The 20,271-nt window shown below is 42.3% G+C and overlaps 1 protein-coding gene across 6 annotated transcripts in view; it reads right to left on the reverse strand.

The window, feature by feature from the left end:
• Positions 1-20,271, reverse strand: part of BACH2 (BTB domain and CNC homolog 2) — a 332,177-nt gene that overhangs the window by 250,790 nt on the left and 61,116 nt on the right. Inside the window, exon 1 of one of the 6 annotated variants that reach the window (XM_045843209.1) lies at positions 10,498-10,599. The exons of the other annotated variants lie outside the window; for them this stretch is intronic. The gene's annotated coding sequence lies outside the window, so the exon portion shown is untranslated. Of the gene's footprint in view, positions 1-10,497; positions 10,600-20,271 lie in introns of those variants that run through there. 6 annotated transcript variants of the gene reach the window in all.

Raw genomic sequence — 20,271 nt, forward strand, 5'->3', positions numbered from 1 at the left:
ACATCCAAACACCCCCTGATGATGCACACGATGCCATTGCTTCAAAGTCAAGAAAATTCAATATCTAATTCTAATCAATCTTAAATGGACTGACAAAAAATTATGCTTTTACTCTTGAATTTCCAGAAGCAGATGCTAATGAATTTCTGTGTTTTAAAGTAGAACTCTATACATGTTGGTTCCTTTTAAATATATATATTTGATCCATTTAAAAGCTATCATTCAGCACTTAACTGGGAAGCTTGTCCAAATGCCTCGCAAAGATGCCTGATGTCAGAATGCCATTCAAATGTACACATTGGTATCAACACAGGAAAGGTGGGCACAAGAAGATAATAAACAGACAAGGATTCTTGAAGATAATTTCCCCAAGGAAGTTCCACCCAGCTCCAGTGATGTCACAATCCCCATCCCCTCAGAACATGGGTGTACAGTTTGCACTAAATTATGGATCCTTTTCTGTGCCCCTCTGGGCCACCCAAGTGTTCTTAGGTCATTGTCATGTATATTGGTTCTGTGACAGAGTCAAGAGTGAAAAAAAAAACTAACTCAGGCTAATATTGAGGGAAATATTAGGTCACATATAAAGTTCTTAATAAATATTGTGAATATTCTTTCTTTGCTCTCACAGAGCCTAAGATGATGTAGGCACTTAATGTAGAATCTTCAAAACTATGTTGATTATCATTGCAGACTGTCTTTGGGAAAAAAGTCTTTTAATGTCCAGGATTGTAAATATTTTAAAGAATATTAAAAATATCTTACAGCTGTATAGTGTTCAAAATTTTACAATGCACTTTATATTAATACTTCCATTTAGTACTGATATCAATCTGAGAGGTAGTTTTCTTAATTAGGAAACTAGATGCAAGAGGAGAAAGAATTCTTAGTCATGTGGAATAGACATTGGGCTAGATATGTCTCCATTTGAAGATACCATAGAACTACAATATGTACAAAGACCACAAATGAAAAACCTCCCCCAACAACACACACACACACACACACACACACACACACACAGACCACCATTAACAGAAACACCTCAGTGAACAGATGACAGTTTTAGAAATTGGGTCAGTTCACTTCTGGACAGCAACCAAGTAGGCTGGCCTTGTTTTACCAAGTGCTTTCAGTCTCCTTTGAAATGGAGAGAACCTGGTTGTTTTGCAGCCAAAATTTGGTTTATGAAGAAGCTTAGAGAAATCCACAGCTTAAAAAAAAGAGACTACTTCTTTAAAGCATTAAAAAAAAAGATATCTGAGTTACCGTGGTGGAATTAAGGAAGTTTTTTTTTTATTATTCTGTTTTTCAATGTTTCTTTTATGAAGTTGAATTATTCTGATACAAACCAACAAAAAACAAGTACAGATACCTTTATAGGGTGCCCAGAGAAAGTCTGTTCCATGAGCTACCATGTGACCCCCACACAGTTGATCCTAATGGAGTTGCTTCATTGGGCAACGAGGACGGTGGTCAACCTTAGGCTTACAGAAGGTTAACGAAATGTAATTCATCTTTCCAGGTGGGTAGAAGTGTGGGTAAGAAGGAAGGTGGGAGACAGGCTAGTGTAAGAAAAGAACAAGGAGAGAATGAAAAGATAAAGGCTACCAAGAAAGGAGAACACCAAAGGGCAGGCAAGCAAAGAGATACCTAGAGACAGTTCAGTGTTGTGGACGAGTGCCCCCCGGCAGCCAGGTCCTCTCTACGGAAGGGATGGAGAGATTCGACCTTCTGGTGACGGTCCCACATCCTACGGCTTCTCGACATTATACACTCTCATGGACAGGGTGTCAGAAAGGAGTCAAGTTAAGACTGGGCCTACCTGTTTCACCACTATTTATTTACCATCAACCTCCACCTACCACAGGGAAAAGCCTATTTTACCTGGATCACTGCTAATGTAATACAGAGGTATAAGCCAACTTTATTTTCCTTACTCTGGAGAGAAGCTTAAAGCTGTTAAAGAGCTGTTTTATTTGAGTGTAGATTGTGTTATTTCTTGGCCCTTGAAAATAAAACTAATACTTATTGCCTATATAGAATGAAATATAGCGAGCTGGGCTTTTCTCCCCACTCCAAACCCCCCATCCCCTTCCAAGATGTTCATTCTAGAAGACTGTTGTAATACAATTAAAAGCTGGGTAGCTTAGGGACCTATGGGAGACCTATGGGAGACAGGCCAATAGGAGTGAGGTCACTCCTCACAACGTTAAAGGTCTTTCTGGCTTTTAGATATAATGTACTCTGAGATCAGTCTGTGGAGAGGCCTCTTGTCAACCCGCTCCCACCACCGAATCCAGCAGCCTAAGCAGAGGGCCTATGCTTGAGGACCAAAGGGCTTGTAGGGAAGAAATAAGTAAAGTTATAAAAAGACGAAAGGCTTTGGAGAGAAAAGGAGAAAAGGCAAGAATGACGAGAATCTAGAGTAAATTCTCTAAGTCAAGGATTTAGGAGCTTAGGAAATCAGATGAACAGATGAGAGAAATAACCCTAATATCCTCCACCGTGGTTTTATGTGTTGGAGTAATCCATGAGTCTCTGAGGTTAAGTCCTGACAACCTTCACTTGGAATCCTTGTGCAAGACTGGATAAATGTAAGACCATTGTAATTACTGTCAGGCCAATCCCTCTCTTCCATAGCAAGGGCCGTGGCACCCCTTATTAAAGGATCCAAAGGTAAAGCAACAATCAGGCTCCTGTTTCCTGCCTCAAATGCACACAGCCCCTCCCCAGTGATGGCTCCTTTCTTCCTGAAAAACAGCTAGAGGGGCCAGAGCACAGCTCTTTGAGAAGCTTCTTGCAGGTCTTTCTCCATCCTCAGAGTTACAGCAGATGTGTGGCTCTGGTGCTCCAGGACCTCCGTATTCTCCCCACCCCCACGTCTGAGCAGCAAACATGCCGTAACACGGTTCTGCCCCAAGAGACTGAATGATGACTGCCATTCTGCCTTGCTTCCCGTGCCCTGCCTTCACAGCATGGCATGGAAAACAGACAGCCCCAGCCAGAAAGACGAGCATATCTTCCCATCAAGAGTCATCAACAGCCTTCTTTCCCAAGGATAGGTTAGGCAATTTAAAAATTAATATTGTAAAAATTTAACTGGCATATGAATTATGGTTCAGTAGGAAACTGTGATAAGAAAGAGGAAATGAGAGGACTGTAAATTACAAAGAGACATACAGCTGGTACACAAAAAATTTTGTCCTGAGAGCCAGGTGGGGAGGAATAGAAGCCAGGGAAGGGCCAATAGTGCCAAGCAGTAGAGTTCATTGCTTTCAAGTCACTACTTCTGGCACACATGCTGGGTGTATCCCTTACTTGGTCAAATCATAAGTCAGGATATCTAACATTTAGATTCATGGCTATTGCTCTTAAAAAGGTCACTATCAGTCTCCCAGTGTTTTAGGAATATCTTAATTGAAGGAACAACACAGAAGAGCTACCAAGAGGGTACCTGGTTCAACCTACTTCACTTGCCTGGGGGACTATGTAAGTCAGAGGACACAAATTCAGATGCCTTCAGGGGTCAGAAAAGAACGAGATGAGTGACCGGTGAGGCCAGTGAAGGTGATGAGGAGTGGAGGGGCCTGGAGAGTCGGCCACTCAACTGTATTTCCAGGGAAGAAGGAACAAGGAACTTGTTCCCAGAGCTTTTAATATTCAAGAAAGCCAGAAAATGGAAAGAATATGTAAAATCATTGGCTTTTTAAATGTTGGCCATTTATATTACTATTTGGAAATCAGCAGTGGTTGTATTTGGTTGGCCAGTTTGCATCTTCTCCTATATACCTTCCTTGTTACGTGATGGATTCTTCCTTTAAATTCACAGAGTGAGATCCCCCAGCCTATCTCCTGGCCTTTCTGGCCTCACTGCTGTGATTTCACAGGGCACAGCAAATGCAGGGGGAAACATGGACCAAGCAGGGCTTGGGAGCCATATCAGTGGGTCTGAATATCAACTTGGCTTTTCTCTTGGCCTATGATTTCGACAAATTACTAACCCTCTCTGAGTCTCTATTCCTCTACCCATAAAATTGGGGAAAATTCTTTATACTTCCTAAGATTGTTTTGAAGAATAATTGAAGTAAAATGAAGAAAGTACTTGAGGAAGTGCTCAAAAGAGATGAAGTGCTCTCCTCTTCCTATTTTCCCATCACCATTCAGCACAACCTCGTTCTGTTTGTAAGTGCATGTGTAGGTGTTTACCTCATCGCCCTACTGGATTGTGAGTATTTCAAATGAAGAGATCTTGTCTGTTTTATGCCCAAATGACAAGCACCTATCCCACTGCCTTAGACATAGTAGGCTCTCAATATATGCAAAATTTAATTATAATGTGTTATGAAGTAAATATTTGTGTGCTCTCCGCCCCCAAATTCATATGTTGCCTTTATACTTCTTCCTCATGTGGTATTTGGAGGCAGCACCTTTGGGAAGTAATTAGGTTTAGGTGAGGTCATGAATACAGACCCTCCATGATAGGATTGGCCTTTAAGATACCAGAGCATGTGACTCACTCTCTCCCCACCCCACCCCTCCACCAGGAGGATACAGCGAGAAGGTAGCTGTCTGCAAGAGAGTCCTTGCTAGGAAGCTGATTGGCCAGCACCTTGACCTTAGACTTCCCAGCCTCCAGAACTGTGAGAAACTACTGTTTAAGCCATCTAGTCTATACTATTGTGTTCTAGTAGCCTGAACTGACTTGTATGTTTAGGAAGATTTTTCTTAAATCTGGCACCAGTTGAGCCCCTTTCTTCTCATTCTATCCTCACGATGTCTTAACATCAATCTGTAATATCTGCTCCTCATTTGGCAAGAATATGTTGAGGCTAAGTGAAAAAAAAAAAACAGGTCCAAATTAAGAACAAAATGTTGAAGAGTTTTCTCCTGAGAAGTATGGCATCACTTTTAGGTCAGCAGGGTACTATTTGTATACTCTTTGCATGCCTCAGAAGAAAAAAATAAACTCAAGAGATTTCATCACTCTATTAATAAATAAATAAAAGAGTCATGCTTTAATTTTAGCATCCTCAAACCATATTTGCCAACAGTGCATGTCACTGCATGGGGTGTTCTTGGTGGCCATCCAGAGTTCTAGGCAATCCCTAACCGTTTGTCCACTTTGGACAGAAAAGGCCGAATTGTATTCATGTAGGACAAAGGTTTATCAACCATGCCTGACTTATGCAGGTTTCTTTGATTTTATGCTGAAAGACTCCCACAGACTTTCAAACAATTTCAGCCTCCCTCACCCTTGGGGGGCTTGCTGAACAATCCAGGCAAACACATTTCCTGTGATTTTCTGAGAAGCTAAAATAACTCAACAGAAAGCCTAGTTAGTGAGTTACTTCAGAATGACCCACTGAAAAGGAAGCAATGACATGGGAAATCACTAGGAAGGTATCTCTCTTTAAAGAAGCTCAAGGGGACCAGCTATTTCTCCAATAAAAGCTTTCCAATTACAGAATTCAAATATTCTCAAGAATACCTTGAGGACAGGCTGTAATGAGGGACAGTTGCATTACTGGGGGCTAGTGATTACAACTGAAGCTCATCTGCTTAGTAAGCCAGAGTGGGTGTAATGCCTTGTTCCTTGGGGACGAAGCTTTCATTAATCCACAGAAGAAAGCTCAATTTGGCATGATGGGACCCTGTTGAAATTCATCTTAGGGATTCACTTTTATCTCTGCTTTCCTGAGGGTCAATTCTGTTTAGCTGACCCTTGAACAATAAAGGGGTTAGTGGTGCCAACCCACTGCACAATAAAAAAATTCACAACTAGTAATATACTAATGTTGACCAAAAGCCTTATGATAACATAGTAGTCCATTAACACATATTTTGTATGTCATATGTAATATATATATATATATATTCTTAAAATAAAGTAAGCTAGAGAAAAGAAAATGTTTAGAAAACCGTAAGAGGAAACACATTTATGGTACTGTCTGTATTTATTGAAAAACATCTGCATATAAGTTGACCCACATAGTTCGAACCCGTGTTGTTCAAGGTTCAACTGTTCTCCCAATACCAGCCTCTCCTTAGTGTGTGTGGTTTATTCTTTTGGAGGGTGTACCAACCCTGGGTTGTTAACCTCTCCACAGGGACCTAGTTTTTGCTTCTACCAGAGCCCTAGAGCTCTCAGGGCTCTCAAACCAGTTTAGTGTCTACGCCAAGCTAACTGAAGCTCCCACATCGTGCAGACAGCACAACAATGGACCCCACAGCCAACATGCCACCTTGAATTTCCATCTCCCACCCCCATGCCCCAAACGTACACACTCAAAGCCCCACACGGGCTCTGGGGGAAATTCTTCTTGCCCACTTTTGGCAAACAGTTCCTGGGTGGATAGAAACACCACAACCCCTAGAACCTACAGCCTGTGTGAGCTTTAAATCACTCATGAACCAGTGGCATCACTGTCTCCTGGCACCAGGCAATTTCCCTTTCCTGCTTTTGGGCTCACTATTTTTAGTTTTATCCAACATACCTAAAAATCGGGGGCAGGGGGCAGCAGCAGGCCAAGCTACATCAGCTCAATATATGACTCCGCCAGAATGTCCTGTTTTGGGTTCCCTAAATGTCCAGATTTGGGTTTCCTAAATCCTGCCATATTTAGGGCCTGGTATGTGACCATTTAGCTATAATTCAGGCTGGAGGTAGAAATATGTTCTTTGTAGCCTATGTTATATTGTTGTGACTTGAACCGTAACTCTTCCTCATAACAGAGTGATGCTGGGTGAGGAAGGGTGTCTGGGTTGCCAGGCATTGAGGACAGTAGCCCTCAGCAGTGCAGGCAGTTACCCCAAGGAAGAAGTCACCTCCAGGCACGAGGCCGCACTTTCTGCACACAACTGAAAGAACTTCGCCTGATGCTAACTTCTCCGTGACCTGGAATTGGATGACTGCACACTGACATTTTGGTAGCCTTAGAGAGGCAAAGATGGCAAGGAATGAAACAAGGGCACAACCACCCACCACGTCACCACTGTGCTCCGCAGAGTCGCTGGGCTCCAACGGCAGCCAGGAGAACAGCCACAGAAAACAGCTCCAGCGGCTGACCTGAAGGCCCTGTCCCTGGGGTTGCCTCTGATCTCATTACAGCAGTCGACACTAGTCCTCTCAAAACAAACAGAGGAAATTTATGCCTGCCTTAGCCTGGGGAGAGCTCTGCATTCCTTGTTTAACGAGAGTTCCAGCTTCTGAGACCACAGCCACTCAGATGGAGAGGATGTCTGCTTTGTTCCAAAGAAAGGACTGTCATCGCTGCCTTTCCTTCTTCCTGGGGCCGATAGGAAGGTGGTGAGCCTGCAGGGAGTTGCTGCACTTGTGGCCTAGGCTCTCTGCCCTGGTCCCTGAAGAGACATTCCCTTTCTTCTTATGTCAACATCCCCAGCTCAGTCAGTGGGGCCATTTCCTCTTCAACAGCTCTGGGAAAGTCACTACAATGTGGCCTTGAAGGTTTCCACCTGCTAAGGCCAGAATTCCAACCAAAGCCTGTTCTGTGTAACAAAACGCTAGGCCTCCTGGTGGGAAAAAATTTCCCCCCAAATACCCTTGCTTGACTGAGCCTTGGGAAACTTCACCTAATTTGGAGTCTCCACTTTTAGGATAAATAGTAGGAGGAAAAATGTTATTTTATACCCTTTAATTCAATCTCAGAAGTAAAGGAGTGCCCAGCTCATGAGGTAGCTAGAGAGTGAACCTCAAACCAAAATAGGATAGGCAGTGGTTCTGAGCCAGGGCCTATTTGGCTCCCCCAGGGGACAGTCACGGTGTATGGGGACAATTTTGGTTGCCACAACTTGGGGACGGGGCTATTGGCGCTTAGTGGGCAGAGGCCAGGGCTGCTGCTAAATATCCTACCATGTACAGGGCAGCATCCATAGTAATTACCTGGTCCAAAAAGTCAACAGTACTGAATCTGAGAAACCCTGGTGTCGAGAGAACGCTCAAGGATGTGGGTAGGTTTAAAGCAATGGCAACTCTTATCACATTATAATAATGTTGATATGCAACCGAAATGTACACCATCAACAACCACAAAAATTTATCAGCTTCCTCAAGTAAAATAAATAAAAGCTATAAATAAGTCACCATGCAGAGCAGGATGATTAGAGCTGTCTGGAAAACACTGGAGCAGCTTCGGCATTAAACGGTGTCATCAGCACCATCGTGAACGCTGTGTTTATTCCAAGTCAAGGTGTGATTGGAGTGCTTACTATCGCAATTCAGTGATGAGTATTAACAGAAGGAATTTATGAGCGAAGTTTCATAATTACTAAAATTGTACATGTAGCCTGAGTAGATCTAGGTCTGGAAAAAAAGGCAAAAATGTCTCGACTTTTATAGTACTAACCAAATATGAGGAACTGGGGCTGATGTTGACCTACATTTTAGGGAGGCTAAGAAATTTTGCATACATAAATGCAGAACTGCAGAAATGTATTCTAATGAAAATAATCACGGTATATATTTTGAAATAGTCCCCAATCTAATTTTCTGTACCAGTTTGAATATTCCATTTCTTCTACATAGCATATTTTCTGTGCATTCGGTGTAAGGCTGGACATGTAGATAACCTAGTCACTATTCTCATGTACTCCTTCATTCTAGCAAAAGAAGGAAAAATCCCCATCCAAGCAGTTAATGCATGTAAGCAAATTCGAAGAGAGAAGAAAACAAGAACTTCATGAATGAGCAGGAGGCAGTTTTTAATGGACTGTTTTAAAGGCTTGTATAAACAGTAAACAAAGCTGACTCACTAAATGCTAATACTGTTTATCCTGATGTAAGGCTCAGTTTTTCTTTTTCTTTCTTTCTTTTTTTAATTTTAATGTCCCAGAAGCTAGAGGAAAATGAATACTGTGGTAGGGAAAAATGATACCTTCCTTGGCATTTCAAAGCCATTGCTCAATTCCTCTTGAGCAAGGAAGCCTTAGTAATGACTTTATTTTACCTACCGCAATTATGGTACACCTCGAAGTAATTCCCCGTAATATCCCACTTTCCTCTCTCCACTCAAGTCCTGCTAAATAATCTCTGGAAACCATTAACCAAAGAGTCCTTTTCCAAGTTTCCTCTCCTCCCTCCGCTGCTGCCTCAGTCATGCTGGAGTCAGGACAAAGCAAACTTGTATTACATCACAGAGCAAACTCATTTTCTATAAACCATCCCCTTGGTAGTTTACGGCTACTGGAACCCAAGGCTGTCAACACTGTGGTCTTTGTGTGGTGGGTGTTGTTTAAAAAAATTTGTTCAAAAAGTTTGCCCACACCCCCTTCCTCTTTTGACTACAGGCAAGTAGTTCAAGGCGCCTCTCCAGCCTGGCTCCACCCCGCTGTGTAAACTAGACATTACCTTATACACAAATGAATCTACGGCATTCCTCAGTCTAGCTGCCTCGCTGCAAATTCCTACGCTCCCCAGCAGCCAGGCAGCACACACTCCCCCTGGCTTCCCCTCCTCTTTCCTCTTCCCCACCCCCCTCCTTTTTTTTTTTAAATTTCCACTGCCTCACTGTGTTTTTGTGTAAATGATCTCACATGACTCAACAAATCCATCTGCCTGAAGCAGGCCAAGTCTGGAGCCCTCCCAGGAGGGAGGAGAAGAATTGCTTTGTGGAAAGGACCTGGAGCTCTGCCCTTTCTCTGGCTCGAATTACCCGCCTGTCAGGCCTGACGGATTTGGCTAAAAATAAAAGGAAGCAGGCCGTGAAAAGCAGATGAATGGGCTCAGCAGTTCCTTAGATAACATGGGTCTGCTGTTGCCCAAAGCTCCCCAAACAGAAACTTCAAATGCAGAGCTTGTGAGTGCGGCGATGTGGCTTCCAGGTGAAAAGGGCTGTCAAGTCCACTGGAGTGGGGGAATGTAGCTTGCGTTTTAGATTTGCTTCAAAACGTGTGTGTAAGTGTGTGTTTGTGTGTGTGTGAGAGAGAGAGAGAGAGAGAGAGCTGACTCTCATATAAAAAGGTTCTCAGAAAAACAGTTCAGTGGAGTGAAGGCTTGGCTGGTTAAAAAAAAATCTTGTTTTCACTACAAAATTACCCCTCTCCCTACCTCCCAACACCAGACATTTTAAGCCTCCCTATGATGTCAGTTCTGAATTCAGAGCCAGCAAAGAGCTAAAAGTCCTTCTTGTAAGTGTATGCCCAGCACCCGCAGTGGGTATTAAGCACTTAGGTTGGCAATGTAATGACACACTGTAACAATCTGTAATATGAAGCAGTCAGCAAAGCCCTGGCTCTGAAAGCTATTTCTCCCGACCATTAACCATATGTTTGGCTCCTCAGATAGCCAAGCGGGTGTTCCAGCTTACCATCTGGTTTCTATCCACACAAGCAACTGCAAAGCACAGACTATCTCCCTCGAGCTGCGTGCTTCTTTTTCTCTCTTTTCCATTCTTCCCGTCCCCTTTCCTCCTCCCAGCTGCTTTGGTTCCCTCTACTAGAGAATTCCCTGCCATTCATCACGTGCAAAGAAAACTTTACCTGACAGGGCAGCGGCAGAGCCATTAAGAATGCACAGCTGTACTGTAAACACGCCAGAAGGTCCTTGGAGCAACACGGTCTCTACCCTCTTCCTCACCTCCTATTGAGTGCTGACACTTGATCTAGTGTGTTAAAAATAGGTACATTCTCCACAGATCTGGGGTTGTCGTGGTGCCCTTCACACTCACTTCACATTCAGGGTGGGTGTGGGGCTTTAACACACACACACGCACACACACACACACACCCACCCCTAAGTTTGCCTCTGTATTCAATCTGCATGACATCAGTCTCACACAGAAGACACACCAACTGCAAACAACTGAGTTGACTAAGGATTCTATTCCTTTTTCTGCCCTAAAGGATTTGATCCCAAGCGTGTTTTCCTTTCTTCTTTTTTTTTCCTAAAGAGCTCAAACTGAAAGAGATGATACTTTAGAATAAGAACATACAGCCATTTTCAACAAAATGAGAATTTGCAAAACCTAAGCTTATTTACATTTGCATTTTAACAGTGTATAGTAATGACATAGAGCATGCCATTCATAGGGTTTTCTTACAATGTCTTCAAAATATATATCCCAGATGATCTCCTTTACAGGATTTCAGGTACTTTACAACTTCTGAAAAGTGTGTGAAGAAAAATTTGATAAACCGAATTTAAGTAATTTTTCCTTCGGTCCCCACAAGAATTCTATGTGTATCACTTGCCCAATTTACTGAATTAAATTAAAGTGAATTCACTCCCATGCCTTAGAAAACAGCTTGTTTCTCACATACCAAGAATGAAAGGAAGAATATCATTAAAAAGTGATTAAGCAAAATGCCAGGTCTTATCAAGACCTGAATGGGAGGTTCTGTCAGGGCATCGCTGTTTGTCCAGGCTAATGAGAACGCCAGAAAGGCCACTCACTACCTGTGTGAACCTCTGCCACCCACTGCCCTTGTCCATCCTCACTTCCATGACCTGAAATATATCTCTTGTTAGCTATTTCTGCCAGTAAGGAACATTAGATTCTGCTGCATGTAAGTTTTAGAGAATACCAGAAAAGGAACTTCTAAATTTCAGAAAACTTGGGAAACTGTCCACAGAAGATGGGTTTCAATTAAATGCCATTTTTGACCCCAAAATCATAGTACAAACTTAATATTATATTACATGTATTTGCAGTATTGTTAATAAAAAGAAAGAAAACTGATCAATTCAAAACATCAACATTGCATTGTTTACCTGGCTCTTTAAGCACTATAGAATCAACTTACTAAAAAGGTATTTATGCTTTTCCTCCACCAGCCCCATTACACTAGGATCCCCAGGAATGGGCCTGGTGTGAGGATTTTTGAAAGCTGCCTGGCTGTATCTACTGTGCATCCAGAATTGAGAAGTCTTGCTCTATTTGAACTCATGCGATACTAGAAACCACCTCATCAAAAACAAAATGAAACCTTCGAAATGAAAATGTGAATGAAATTTAGGATTTAGAACAGTGGATTTCAAATTTGTTTAGAACTTGAGTCTTCAAACAAAACCTTGTGTGAGATACCCATGAACAAAATAGTAAAAGTGGTCATTTATACCGTCATTTCATAGTCTCAGTCTGCACACTAACCATGGACTTCATACATTCGAACGCACGATGTAAATCAACCAGGGAGAACAAAGGAGCCACGTTACTGAGCGCGAAGGCAGGAAACTGGGTTGGAGTGAGAGGTCCAGCGCTGGCCCCTCGGCAACCAGTGTTTTCCACGGCCAGCGGTTCAGATGATCAGGGCTGGCTTCATGTAAAACACAGCATTTTGCGCAGTGGGATAAAATTAAGTCACATATTAATTTAATAAATGTCAATGACATGTGTAGTACACAGCAGCTCCTGTCCTCAGGGCTCATCAGAGGAGCAAGTTGCAGCCTCTTCCTTTGAGAAGTCTCGTTAAGAAGACACCTAAGGACAGGACAGCAAGCTGAGCGCAATAATAGAAGGCCTGAGAGCTTGCTAGGGGAGAAGTAGCTAGTTCTGTCTGAGGGAACTCGCACCACTTCACCAGCACGGGACATGCAGGTCAAGTTCTACATATCAGACTAGGATTCCATAGCTAACCGAAAAAGAGACAGATATTTCAGAAGGAAGGCACAGAATGTGGGAAAACCCCCTCACTATAAACAGGCCTGGTAGGTTCTTGGGATAATGACAAATTCTGAGGAGGGCAGGAAGGAAGGACTGGGATATGAGGCTGAAGCAATAACAGGCCAGGTGACAAGAAACATTCACTGTCATGATACAGCTTGGATCAGTGCTGACCAACAGAAATACAAGACAGGCCATCATTTTGAATTTTCTAGTAGCCACATTAAAAAAGTAAAAAGAAATAATATTATTGAAACCAATATCTAAGATGTTACCCTTTCAACAGTGGGCTCAATATAAAAATGATTGATATTTTACATTTTTTTATACTAAGTCTTTAAAATAGGGTGTTGGTTTGATACCCACATGACAAATCCCAATTTGGACCAGCCACAAGTGGCTACTGGATACTGTGCTGGGCAAAAGTATCAGGCTGGATACAGCCTGTTTTAGGCTGCCTCCTTTCCCTGCAGGCAGTAGACCAAAGGACTTGCTGGGATCTGTTTGGTAAGGAGACAAGTGCAGCAACACTGTGAGAAGCAGAGGAAGGATGGGAGCAGGAAGAGGGTTGCAAGGTTGCTTCCATGGTCCAGGCGAGGGATGCAGAGGAGGATGAGGAACCAGAGCATGGCTGCAGGGGGGCACAGAAAGGTCAGAGTCAAAAGATATTTCTAGAAAGAATTCAGAAAACTTAAAATGATTGTACATGAGGGATGAAGGAGAAGGAATTATGGAACCACTGAATATGTTTTCAATGCTAAAAGCTGTGCTTAGTGTGAAAAGTTACTGGTTGTGTATTTAATAGGAGGCTGCACTGTTCCTTTCACACTTGCTCCCCTCTGCTGTGGAATGCAGTGTCATGTAATAAACATGTGCTGAGTACCCACCATGCACTAGGCACGGCCAGGCATTGGCACAAATGAGACACATGTCTTCCTTTCAAGGAGATCCATTCAAGTGTGGGACACAGAACAACAAACTACAGGACAGTTTAAGTGCACTACTAGATGGATGTGAAAGGAGGTCTACAGAATGTTCCATAAAGCATAACTATTTCCTATAATACATTCAATGACACTTTTGAGATAGCAGGGAGTACAGCTTTAAGAGAGTCGTGGGCTTATTAACTGACAAAACAGATGCTTTACTTCTGTAGTTGACTTACTTCTGTAGGTGTTTTTGGTTGAACTGTATTAAGAAAATCCTGACAGTCGTGGGTAACTCTAGGTATCACTCTTTGTCTGAATTGTAGATCTCTAAACTCAGGACCAAACAGATTCAGAGAAATTCAGATAAAACTCTTGTATCTGCCATGCTTCTTATCTACTATCTAAAACTCAGAAATCAAGTTGAGCAAAGGATACTGTACACTTTGCTATTGGAACTCACTCTGAGAAATTTCCACATCCAAATTCTGGAAATGAGTGCATTGGAACAGAAGGGATATTTATATTGGAGGTAATAAGAGTTTTTGTTTTCTAATTTTTCATTTTTTGATTTTTTTTAGAAAGAGAAGAATGAAAAAAGAGAGAGAGAAACATCAGTTTGCTGTTCCACTTATTTATGCATTCATTGGTTGCTTCTTCTATGTGCCCTGACCGGTGATCGAACCTGCAATCTTGGTGTATCAGGACAACGCTCTAACCAACTGAACTATCTGGCCAGGGTGATAACAGTTCTTTAGTGATTGATTTTGTAATCTCATGACATACCTCAAACTAACCCAAAGACTCGAAAAAATGCAGTAGTTACACCCTTTTAAATTTCCTTTTTAATCACTAATGATAATGTAGCAATTACTTGACTTCTTTAACTACTTGACTTCTTTAACAACCAGTCAAGGAGCAACCAAAATGCAGAGTGGGCATACAGGACCCTAGAACAAAATGTGTCACTAAGAGATGTGTGCTGTGTTCACTTGTTATACAGCCAGCCATCAGTCTGCATAGAAGTCTATAACCGAAAGGGGCTCCCAAATCCTGCCTGGCGTGTGATTGAGCATGCTGAACATGTCTAACGGGAGGAATTTGCTTGTTCAATTTCTAATCAGGCTGGAGGCTGCAAAACACTGGTACAGAACTTCTTTATCGATGACTCATTTATAAGTAGTACAAATATATAAGCCGAAACAGCCAAAAACACTTAGTAATTTCACTGTTAACTTCATAGTCCAATTCAATGCACTGGTGGTCCTAATGTGTTAAAATTTTATACATAATATGTTAAAGTGTGCCTATGTTTTTTAATTATGGGTATAAAAATCATTTGAAGTATATTAAAAATGAAACGCAAATTAAGGGTTTGCAGAGTCCCTCAAGTATCTCCAGGATGCTGTTGCAGACCAGACTTTGAAGTCCCCTGGCTTAGGGCTTTTGAGGTCAAAATTTAAGTCTAAGAGCAAAATTTAAACCTGAGAGCACCTGCTATTTAAGGATTATCAAGTCTTTCCCAAACTTTGGCTGAGGGCAGATAGATCCCCTCGTTATCCTAAAAGCAGTGAAGCTGAGACACAAAACTGCAGAAAGTGTTTTAAGATTTCTCTAGTGAGTGAGAGCTCAAGAGGCTGGTGTCCAAATCTGAGGTACATTATCTCAATGTTGTTCATGAACCAATTCACTCAACAATATTTACTGGTCACCTACTCTGTGCCAGGCACTCTTTTAGAGACTTAGGATGCATTAGTGAAGAACATAGACAAAATCTCCTACCGTCATGGAATTTAGAGTCCAGTGGGCGGGGAGGAGATGGGGTGCCTGGGCAGAGACAGACAAGAAACACAAACCATAAACATAATAAATAAGTTATTTTTGTTATAAGGTGATAGGTGCACCGAAAAAAAAATGACTGGACAGAAGGCTGGAAATGGGGTGGAGGAAGGCTGTGATTTTAAATAGGATGGTCAGGATGGGGCAGGAGGTGAAAGTGGATCTCAGTGACTTATAGGAGGTGAGAGGTAAACCAAGTGGAGGTGAGTTAGCCCACAGTGGGTCTCAAAGTGGACCACAGCATCACCTCGAAACTCATTCATGGCTCAGAAAAACTAGAGTGGAACCCAACAAGCCCTCCAGGTGATTCCGACGCACACTGACATTGGAGAACCGCTGCCCTGGAGGAAAGGCCCTAAGGCTGGGGCAGGGTCTGGAAGTGAGAACAGGAGGAGAGGGGTGGAGATAAAGAAAGAGGGGTCAAGGGCAGTGAGAGCACAGACAGATCTCAGGTCACAGTGAGACCTTACCTCCAAGTGAAATGGGGAGCCATGGAGGGTTTCCGGGCACAGAAGCTTATAAGGCCAGATTTATATTTTAAAAGGTTCCCACTGGCTATTATGTTGAGTGGAAACACTACATTATTTGCCTCAGGAGAATACTCCTTAAATTTTAAATTCTACTTTGGGCAGGGGAGTGCTGCTAAATGTTGAAAAACAGGCTTTGCTGGTGGAGAGCTCCATTTGGAGTGTTTGCTGCTTTCCATGGTGTAAATGCTCCCACCCTGGCTGATTACACACTTTCCACATGACTTACTGAACATGGAGTTGTGAAGAGATGCACACAGTCAACTCACGGCACTGACTTCAGGTGCCAAGGTCACTGCTACCATTGAAAACATTTGGAAATAATGGGGAATTTTGTAAATCTGACTAAAAATGTTAATGTTATTTCAGAAATCAATATAAATTTAGTGTACTCTATAGGCATATTACTCAAATACAGACGCCAATTCCTGAAAATTTAACATAAAGACAATATATTATTAACTTTATTTAAATAAAACCTCATTAGCATTAACCCCCAAATTCCTTTGCTCAAAAATATATGTAGCTTTTAGCTAGGGTTTCTCTCTTACTGCATTTTTCCTCTACTACAATTAACATTTTGTATCCTCAAAAAGTGCACATGGACTAAGATCTATCATGCAGAATATGCAGGGCTGCAAAACTCCAAGAGCTCACATGAATCCTGGGCAGGCCACCAAGGAGTATGTGTGTTTACAAGAACAAAAGTTTGCATTTATCTGCAGATGCAGTGAAGTTCAGATAAGGCCTTCATCCATTTGATCTGCTGTTAAAAATTTTCCTTAGCTAACGGGATGGCCCTACTTCTCTCTATTGGGACAGATTGCAGTTTGTAAAAAATATTTTGGAAGTATGAAGAAAAAGCCTCTAAAAACTCCTGATAAACAGAAAGTGTTTACCACTATCAGAAATATGCTCCACACATTCTCCAGTCTACATTCGCCCTCCACCCGCCGTGCCCCACCCACACTCAGACCCCAGCCAGCCAGATCAGCAAATATGCACAAACTCGAACTCCTGTAAAACAATGGGGTCTTTCAGGCCTTGCAATCTTCTGAAGAAACAGGCTGAAACGTCATGGGAAAAATTAGGAAATATCGGAGGAAAACAGCTCACAAAATGAGGGGTGGAACCACTTGCTCACATGTTCTAATTCCCGAACAAAGAGAAACAACCGTGACAGCCCCCTTCCTGCTCTGACCCTTGCACTTCAAAAGACAGGCTTCCTAACCCCCTCTTCTTTGCTTGGGGATTACAGCAGCAAGATGTAGAGGAGACTTCAAAATGAGAAATTTTTAAACCTAAAAAAAGGAGAGAGAATTTCAAAAGCCTTTCCCTCAAGAAAAACATAATACCCAATCCCAATGACCTGCCTTGTCCATGATCCATAATACCAAGATAATTACAGACCAACTGGATTTCAGCAACCACACAGAGGAAAACAGAAGCTCCCTCTAATATGCCTTTTTTGTTTTTCCGTTCTTCCAAAGTATTCTTGTTTTAGATCTCACACAGCTAGCCCGCCCCCCGCCCCCAGCAACCCTTCCTTCTGACCTGTCATACCAGTTTATACCTTTTAAACCTACAGTCCTGCAACACTCCATTCTCTATCTCTCAGCCTTTGTCAAGCGTTGTTCCATTTTACAAATTACTTGTCCCCGCCTCCCCCACCAAGCATCTCTTTCACCTTAAAGATCTCAGTTTAAGGCCTAGTATCTACTACAAAATGAATTTCCAGATTAATCAAGTATATTTGCAACTTTGTCAACAAATTTACCCTTCTGCTTTAATAATCTAACTATATTTTCCAGTTGATTAAATTAATCTGATTTTTCTAAACTCTGAGGATTATGTCCGAATCTCCCAACTTCCCACTCTTTCTATCTGTAAGATTTTATCAACCGCTAAGCATTACAGGCATGTCAGCTATCTCTCAATAGTGAAATCTGATGGTCAATGGGCTTGGGAAAAGATCCATAAATAGTTTATTATTATGCAGGGATGTCCAACCCATAGCCCACGGGCCGCATGTGGCCCAGATGGCTATGAATGTGGCCCAACACAAAATTGTAAATTTATTTAAAACACTTTGAGATTTTTTTTGTTTTCGTTGGTGTTTGTGTATTTAATATGTGGCCCAAGACAACTCTTCTTCCAGTGTGGTCCTGAAACACCAAAAGTTGGACACCACTGGACTATAAGGCATTCATTATGTGGAAGAGGTGTTTGTTTTTCTCTTGGAAGTAAAAAGTAACATATATTAAAATCATAAATGTGCTTTCAAAGGTAAAACCATTAAAAAAGAAATACATCACATACTGAAAATAAGAGTCCAACGAGGCTGAAACCTACAAAGATGTCTCATGGACACGTCACCTGATCATGTGAAGTGCCTAAGCCTAAGAACAACCTTTGGGAAGCAACCATCATTGGACATTGAGGGAGAATTCCGAGTCAGGTGGTGAACCAAGTAATCATGCAGGCTAAAATGCAAAAGAGGACGATGGTGAGACACTGCCAGAGAGGTGAAAAGTGAATTCAGGTGGATTGAGCACAGGCTGCAAACCAAAGCATTGCAGGTTCGATTCCCAGTCAGGGAACATGCCTGGGTTGCAGGCCACGGCCCCCAGCAACTGCACACTGATGTTTCTCTCTCTCTCTCTTTCTCCCTCCTTTCCCTCTCTGGAAATAAATAAATAAAATCTTTAAAAAAGAGGGAGAGAGAGGGGCTTTCCCTTTAAAAAAAAAGTGAATTCAGTCCACAGAGGTCAATACACCTGTGACCTTACAGACCAAGTTCTTAAACCACCGATTCAAACTCTGCCACACATCGGAATTATGCGGAGAGCTTTAAAAAATCCCATTGCCCAGGTCACATACTAGTAAAATCAGAATGTCTAAGGTGGAAGCCAGATGTCTGTGGTTTTTGAAGGTGTGCAGGTGATTGCAATGTGCATCAAAGTTTCAGAACCACTGTCCTAGACTCTACTGGTGGAAGGTTTCACTCAATGAGGAAAGAGCACAATAACTCATCATTAAAAATGGTGATGATGATGAGTTAATTCTGATACTTTTAAGTGAGAAATCACTACTTTGGTTCCAGTAAGTCTCTTCTCTGATTATCATAATGTGGTCTATTACACAGTCTTTAGAAGACCCTAAATGAATCTGTGGCTTTGGGATTTAGAGTAGGAAAGGGAAACAGGGCATGATGGGAGGTACAAGCCCTGATAACAACAATAATAACTGCAATGTAGGCCACTGTGCTGTCAGGGTTCTGGGCTTTCAAGTAAGCAGCCTGGGTGCAAGGTCTAGACTGGTCATCTGCTGGCTGTAGGGCGACAGACAACTACCCAGCACATAACCCAGTGTTCTATCTGAAGCAGTGGCTCCCAACCCTCGCTGCTGTTAGCATACCCAGGTGCAGGCTGCAACCCCAGATAATCTGACTGGTGTTAAGTGGGGCTCTGGGATTCACATATTTTAAAAGCTCCCTAGGTGACTGTTATTGCCACACAGGTATGCCGAACCACTAGCAGAAAGATTGTGAGAAAGGTCTCTCAGGCTATACCACTTCATCAAATGCCTGCTTTACCAGTTACTAGCTATGACTCAGTTTCCTTATTTGTAAAAACAGAGCGAATTAATAACACCTCCTTTGTTGGGATGCTTACCTGACAATTCATTTATCTACCTCATTGGGTTATTGTGAGGTTTCCATAAAGCACATGATACATTGCTCAATTTTATATACTATATCACATACTTATACATGTGCATGTTTGTTGTAAGAATTAAGTGGCATTATGTATATAAAATGATTAGCACTGTCCTCCATGTAGAAATGCTCATTAGGTATCAGCTACACTGATGCTGATGTCAGTGGTAGCAGGGAACCTTGCTGGAACTAGCTGTCTTCTGTCTGGGACTTCATCCTCTCCTCATTGCAGCATGGCAGGCTTTGCTTCAGAAATAAAACCTAAAATGTTATGGGGACAGGGAGGAACCCTTGAACTCACTCTGAATTATTAAGGGTTCCCACTAACCATGGAAGGGTGGTTCCACTGCAAAGTTAAGATGAAAATGTGGGCTTAATGGCAAAGACACATGGTGACTGGGCCCTGCCTCACATCATGATGAATAGCAGAGTTCGACAGCAGAAGAAACTCAATACCCTCATTTCCAGGGGGGACCCAGATTTGGTGTGTGTTTTGTCCATAATCACACAGTTAGTGGCAGAACTGGGACCAGACTTGGGAACCGAGCTCTTCAGTTTCCAGGTGCTTCCGTTGCTCCCACTGAATGTCCCTGCTGAGCAGCCTGTCTGAGAGGCACAACGCTGTCATACGAGAGATGTGG

Source organism: Phyllostomus hastatus, unplaced genomic scaffold (genome assembly GCF_019186645.2).
Source record: "Phyllostomus hastatus isolate PE091 unplaced genomic scaffold, TTU_PhHast_1.1 phas_contig_40, whole genome shotgun sequence".
In the NCBI taxonomy this organism is placed as follows: Eukaryota; Metazoa; Chordata; class Mammalia; order Chiroptera; family Phyllostomidae; genus Phyllostomus; species Phyllostomus hastatus.